Source organism: Lycium barbarum, chromosome 7, assembly GCF_019175385.1.
Source record: "Lycium barbarum isolate Lr01 chromosome 7, ASM1917538v2, whole genome shotgun sequence".
NCBI classification, from domain to species: Eukaryota; Viridiplantae; Streptophyta; class Magnoliopsida; order Solanales; family Solanaceae; genus Lycium; species Lycium barbarum.
Window position 1 is genome coordinate 97,458,347 of NC_083343.1, and position 7,557 is coordinate 97,465,903.

General features: G+C 34.6%; 1 long non-coding RNA gene across 1 annotated transcript; it reads right to left on the bottom strand.

Moving 5' to 3' along the window:
* Positions 1-364: 364 nt before the first annotated feature.
* Positions 365-7,353, bottom strand: LOC132602342 (uncharacterized). Its single transcript, XR_009567740.1, has 3 exons — positions 2,730-7,353; positions 923-969; positions 365-856 (listed from the first exon to the last, which is right to left on the bottom strand). It is a non-coding gene; the product is annotated as an uncharacterized LOC132602342 (long non-coding RNA).
* Between the last annotated feature and the right edge of the window lie 204 nt (positions 7,354-7,557).

Here is a 7,557-nt window from a genome sequence, read left to right on the forward strand (position 1 = left end):
TTATACTATCTATGACATATCCATTTACCGAAATTATACTATCTGTAAGAAGGGATCACAGCTTTATAGAATTTTGAATTAGCCTATGTTGACATACGAAGAAAGCTTTTCAAACATGTTTTTATTTTATGGTTCTTATAAGAAGTAACAAAGCACCATGAACCTTTTGATATAGGCTATTTTATGTCAACCCTATTTTGGCAGCAAAATCTAGTTCTTTGGCAATTGGTATCAATGTATTTAAACATGTTATTAACAACACAAAAAGATCTATGGGAGTTTAACCATACAGAACTCAAATAAAGTTGATCTATAACACAATAACATAATATTAAGATGACAAAATAAAGATCCAATATTCAAGATCATGAAATATAAAATTGACTAGCATTCGGAACAAAATTAACTTAATTTGCCATTACATAATACAAAATATATTAATTTTCTTCATGCTAATATAATAATCACTTTATTTTTCTGTTTTGATAGTGCTCGACCTTTTTCTTCCTCCTCATCATCACTAGTTATTGGTTCCCCATAAATTTTACCGTTTGCATCACATCGGCCATCACTATCATCATCAAAATCATGGTCATCATCATCTTCAGTATTGTTGCTTTGTTCTCCATAAATCATATTATAAATATCATCAGCAGCATCATCATCGTTGTCACTTTCACTGTTATTAAAAGCTCCTTCTTCTTCACTAGTTGTATGTTCTCCATAAATCTTAAAATTACCATCTCTGTCAGTGTCGTCATAACTATCATCATCGTCATCATCTTCATCAACATCATCGTCATCATCTACATCTTCCTTGATTTCATTAGAATTCTTCCTTTCACCTAGAGGAACCCTGCAACGTGATTGAATGTGAAGGAAATATAAAATTGGATAGACAAAATAAAAATATCATTTTTACCTCCTCTTAATTCCAACCAGTTCTCGAAACGAGCGAAGATATTCCGTCTGACACAAATATCATATCTAATTAGCACATCAATACATGAGAGAAGCAAGATACTACTAACAAAAAAATTAAAATTTGAATCGTTGCACTTGCATATAAAAAGTTGTATGAATGCTAGACATTAGGCACTATAAGAAGAAACAAATGACGTTGTTAGTGTACATGGAAGCGTTGTGATTTAAGTATTTGAAACAAACCAATGTAAACTCAATGTGGGAGGATAACGTCATCAAATTAAGAAATAACATCCAACTCATGTTGTAGAATATTGAAAATAATCCAATAGATTAAAATTATGAACTAGAATTTCAACAAAAAAATATGGAATGAGTAAGTAAGACGCTTCCAGAAAACTATCTTTAGCATAGTAATTTTCTCAGATTGAAAATGGTTTGATTATATATATGTGTATATATATATATATATATATATATATATATATATATATATATATATATATATATATATATATATATATATATATATATTTCAAAAATAATGAATTAAAGTTTAATTTGATGAGCACAAACCAGCTTTTTAATTTGATGAGCACAAACTAGCTAGCGTATAAAATTTTAGCTTTGACATCACTAACTCTTGAAACCATAAAAAAAGAAAGATGAAGAGTCATGTTTATACATAAGTAGATAGTTAGAATAAGTGTACCATGAATAAGAGAAACGATGAGCAAGATATCGTTTCGTTAGAAGCAACATCCATGGATGAATCCATTGAAAATTAATCCTAGGCTATGTATGATATCTAGAGAAAAGACAAGTTTTGTGTGTGTAGCCAACTACTTGCTGAGGAGCCACAATTTATATTAGGTTTCAGGCTTTTTAACATGGTAATTCGATCTATGCACACATAAGTATTCTAGTTTTTTTTTTTCCTAAAGTAGTTCTAAGCATATTTAGAATAAACTTGAATAAGATGAATTTTGGAAAACTTTTACTCGATCAAATCCGAATAAAGAAAATTCATGATATTCATGATCGATAAAGAAAAACTTTAAATTCATTTCGGGTTTTTAAATTTTCCCATTATTTCTCATTTAAAAGAATTACTTGTTTCAAATCCTACTTGTTGATTTTGCTTTTAATATTTCTAACCTAAAGGAAGGTTTAGTCTTGAAATATTGGAGCTAGTATGAATTTTGCTCGGTTGCTTGAGGGAGGGCAGGGGGTTATTGCTATTTAGTGGGAGCATATCTTTTAGATTAAGCCAATAAATTTGAATTTTCCTGTCCAAATTCTATAAAAAGTTTCCTAAAAAAGTTTAAATAAATTCCGTATAGTATTGATGATATGTACAGAGTGTAATGTCATGTAGAAATATGAAGATATTATTCAGTTATACACTTCACTTGTTAGTTTTACGATTACTAATACTTTCTGATATTTTAAAAATTTTAAATTTAAAAAATTATCAATATGTATTGTACTAATGTCAAACGAATTGATGACAATCATACCAAAAACTATTATCATTAATAATATAAAATGAATTGCTCTTTGGATGTGTTTTTTTTTGGGCAGGTAATAGCTTAGCGATAATGCGACTACTAATATAAAAGGATAAACAATATTATCTACTAGCCTTCTATCCTAATCTGAGTCCTCCATACCCTCCTATCTAAGGTCATGTCCTCGGTAAGCTATAACTGCGTCATGTCCTGTCTAATCACCTCTCCCCAATACTTCTTTGACCTATACACATCACAACTAGCCAGAAAATAAAGAAGAAATAAAATACATACCTGACTAGAACTATGGAAATGAGCTCAATGGTGTAACGCTGCCATACCAATTGTGAATTGAATTGCCACGGGTGTGTATATGCACTGCTATCTCTCTACACAACTTATCTAGTGAAGTAGCATCACCCTAGAACCTGAGCTTGTTCATGTCTCTCTATATCAAGTAAGCCATCATGCTAAAGACACATGTTACAATTGCCCAGTGCCCAGATTACCTTTTTGCACATAGAGTGATCCTTTGTACCTTAGACTGCCAAGTAGTGATGGGCCTGGGATGTCCAGGCCAAATTAGCATTCTGGACCATATGCACCTAATAGTAGGGCAATAAAAAATAAATGCTCAAACAATTCATCAGCTAAACTAGAAAAATCACATGTTTGAGGGAATGAATTCCAAATGTCAGCAACCTCGGGGACGGAGGTCCTACGTTAGGTAACAGTAGGCAGATCAAGTTGATCGAAGGGGACCAACGCTTCTACTCCTCCACCAAGGAGTCATTCTTGTGAGAAGCAAGGGATGTCATGAATGGTGGGAGGTCACAGAGAATCGACCTATTCATAGAGTGATCCTATGATCAATACAAGATAGACTATCTCATTCTGTACTACTATATTTCTGGAAAAAAAAAGGGTGACTCAACTTCTCAGTTAGAGTTGGTGGTGGGACCAAACAAAGCGGATTGGAGGATCGACCCGTTAAGATAATTCCGAAGAAAGACTGTTTGTAGCAAGTAGAGAGAGTTTTTTTCCTTTTCAAAACACAAGAAAATGTGGGTAGGGTGGAGTTCGGTAGAGGGTTCAAGAATAGGGTAGGGCCCTATCCTTAAAATTTAGATAAGAAAAGAGTTCCAAACATTTATGCTCCATATAAGTGTTGCATACAAGTTCTGGCCAGGATGATTGAGAAAGACACAACCAATTTAAACCACTCATATCACAATAGTAGTATCCACAATAGCTAGTCTTCTATGAGCAGCTAGCCACAAATTAAATTTGAATCTTTGGTATAAGTTAGGTTGTAAAATCATACTCTTCCAAGGGACCCTCTGATATTGAGGTGAAACCAATGATACAACATCTTCATGATAAATCCACCTCCAAGATGATGCAGTTGAGTCAGTCTACATGTATGGTCACCTTGGACATTCTGAAGCCCAATAATAAGAATTTTGATACCCAATATTTTCCTCACAACCGAAGCTGCATTCTTGGGTATAGGAACATAATCCACAACCTGATTTTTAATGTAACAAGAGTGAATCCATCTGATCCAAAGACAATCTTTCTTCATAGCAATATCCCAAAAGTGTTTTGCCACAACTACTTTGTTCCAAAGATAGAGATTCATAACATTAAGTCCCCCAACAGCTTGAGATATACAAATGTTGACCCATGAAATCAAAGCTTTCTTAAAAATAATGGAATTATCTACATGCAGCTTCTATCATCTTGAGGACCTTCTTGGGCAATAGAAAGATTTCACCCCAGTAGGACCGAACTCCAAATAACACTGATTTGATCAATTGCAATCTCCCTACATTGATAGCATTCTAGAAGTCCAACAATTTATTCTTATAGAGATTTTCTCCACTAGTGGCCAACATTGAATAATGGACAGTTTCTTAGAAGCCAAAGGTACACCAAGGTACCTGAAAGGAAAAGTACCCATAGTAGAGCCCAACTCCTCAAAAATGTCTTGCTTCAAGATATCAAAAATGCCAGCTAAGAACGTGGAGCTTTTATCTACATTTTGCTTGCGAGCCAGATGCCATTGAGAACTTATGAAAAGCTTGTTTAAGGAGCCTAATAGATGGAAGGTCAGCCTTGCAAACATTAACAAATCATCAACAAACCACACATGTATCACACCCAACTTCTTGCATCTGGGGTGGAAATTGAAGTTCTTGTTCAGAGCCAACTTTGCAAATCCCTTCTGTACATATTCCTTGACTATGTCAAACAGGTAAAGGGAAATAGGACCCCCCAGTCTGATGCCTCTCTTTCTTTGCAAAATGTTTTGTGAGGCCACCGTTAAAGTCAAGGAATAGGTAACAGTAGAAATACATGCCATGATCTACTTCACAAACCTTTGTGGGAACCTAATTTCAACCAGCATCCACTTCAAGAGATAGCAATCCAAAGTGTCATAAGCCTTCCTAAGATCCACCTTAAGCACATGACTTGCTGCGATCCCTTTCCTTATGTAACCCTTAAATAGTTAATGAGTGAATACAATATTGTTAGTAATACTCCTTCCTTCAATGAAAGCTAATTGTGGCCCACTAACTAGGTCACTAAAGACACTCTTTAGCCTACCAGTCAAGATTTTGGTGATAATCTTGTATAGAGTGGTGTAGAAATTGGCCTACAATCCTTTACCTAAGTTGGAGAAGGGGCTTTAGGAATAAGAGTAACTGTTGTACAGTTTATGGCCTTGCGTATCTCACCGGTTCTAAAGAAATTTAACACGACTTCTAGTACATCAGTCTTTGCTTCATCCCAATGCTGTGTAAAAAATTAAACTGGAAATCTATCTGCCCCTGGAGCCTTTTCTTTGGGTATACTCTTTATAGCATCCATGATTTTCTCTGATGTAACATTCCTGATCAAATGTAACTATTGGTTCCTTGTCAAACAAGTTCCCTATTTTATAACTTTAGCATTTGGACAACGAAGCAGGGTGGTTGCTTCTCCCATAAGCTTAGTGAAGAAACATACGAACTCAGTTTCCATCTGGACATGATCAGTGACCTTGATAGCAACTTCATTATAGATAGAGGTGATAGAGTTTACACTGTTCTCATCTTCCAATGAGCATAGATGTAAGAAGTATTAGAGTCCCCACATTCTATCCAGCTAGCTCTAGACTTCTATCTCATGACTTGTTCTTCCACATTGCTCCTAAACTTCTAGTACAGCTTCATTCGTCTGATCAATAAGTTGTTTCCATAATGGTTGCATGGAGATCCTAGCCTGTACTATCTCTAAACTCTGCCTGGACTGGTTTAATTTCTATTGATAGGAAGCCATATAGTTATTAAAATCCGTCAAAGACACCTTTAGTAGTTTAAGTTTATGGTAAGTTCTATTCATTTCTATCTCTCGTACATCCCGCCTCCAAACACTCTTAACTATCCTCCTAAAATCTGGATGATTTAACACATTGCTGTATAGCTTAAAGGGCTTTGGATGTAAATTTCTAAGCTGAGCTCCAGGGTTGCAATGAATAAATACTGGAGAATGGTCTGACACTCGAGGACTGAGGAAATCAGCTTCAATAAGACTAAGTTTTAGCAGCCACCCATAATTTTTCAGTGTCCAATCAATCTTACTATAAACTCTGTTGTTCCCATCTTGATTGTTACACGAAGTAAATTAATGACATCATGTACTCTTCAGAGGGGTTAACTGTGCAATATTAATGAGATCCCTGAAGCCAATTTTATACTTGAGTAACTGGGGCCCCAATTCTATTCTCTGAATTCAATACATTATTAAAATCACCACACACAAGCCACTCAGTTTGAACTTGAGAACTTATGTGTGTGAGTTTATTCCAAAGTTCTTGTCTCTTCCCTAAATCATTTCTAGCATAAATAACAGTGAGCAACAAAGTATTGTAGTATGAACTTCACAATGGATGAACTGATCACCAACCTCTAAGATCTGTACCTGGATACGTTCCTTCCAAAGTAGCCAAATCCTACCATTATAGGCATGATCATAGTTATAACACACCTTCCTGTTGTTAGCTATTTTTTGTGATTTTCTTTGAGTTATTTTCCTTCACCCTTGTTTCAATTATTCCCATGATTTCTATCTTATTATTCCTCAGAAAGAGAGGTATCTCCTTACGTTTAAAGGGCCTATTTAGCCCTTTAATATTCCATGTACATATGATCATGGAGGTTGGAACTGACTAGTACCATCATCCCCTAAATCTGAGAGATTATGGTTGTTGTTCAGAACTGCAAACCTATTGTTGGCCCTTGTACTTAATTGAGTGGAGCTTGTTAAATTCTACCATCGTCATCCATGTATGCCCCTATAACCGCATTCTTTCATTTATGTCACTGCATATTTTACAAATATTAAATGGTTGAAACAAGTTGAATTATGAGACTCTAGTCATTACAATAACAACCCAGTGAAATCCCACAATATGATGTCTGGGGAGGGTATAGTGTACACAGACCTTACTCCTACCAAGGTAGGGAGACTGTTTTCGAAAGACCATGATTTGCTTATTTGGATCTCATTATATGCCCCTTAATTATGTACGGATACCTGGGAAATGCTGGAAATACTAGCAACTTTTTTTAAAAAAAAAGAAGATATTATAGCATTTATCCACACGACTGACTGTGACTAAAAATATATTAGTAGTAATTATAAATTTTAGTAAAGAAACTTCAGCCACAGTTTAAAAGGATGTTTCAAAAATCAATAGATTTTTCTAATGTCTCATATTTAGGCACGACGCCAGTGTGGCATATTCCGAAATTCAAATATAAATTATTTTCATAAATAATAATTAGCGATGATTTCAATTGTGGCCAACAAGAAAACTTCGCATAACTACTTATGTTACTTTGGCCGAAAAAATCATTAAAGAATTACTTGCGATGTCTTAATTGAGCATGGTTTTAATTGTGCTAACTAATCGTGGTTTTTATGGAAATACTACTGCCCAATAGTTACTTATCTTAATCAAGAGAGGTTCAACAAGCAAAACAACAGAAAGAAAAAAAATAGATTGTAATGCAAAAAATAGAATGTAACGACTTACTTAGCCGTTTTGAAACTTTTTCCTTATTTTTCCCAAAAT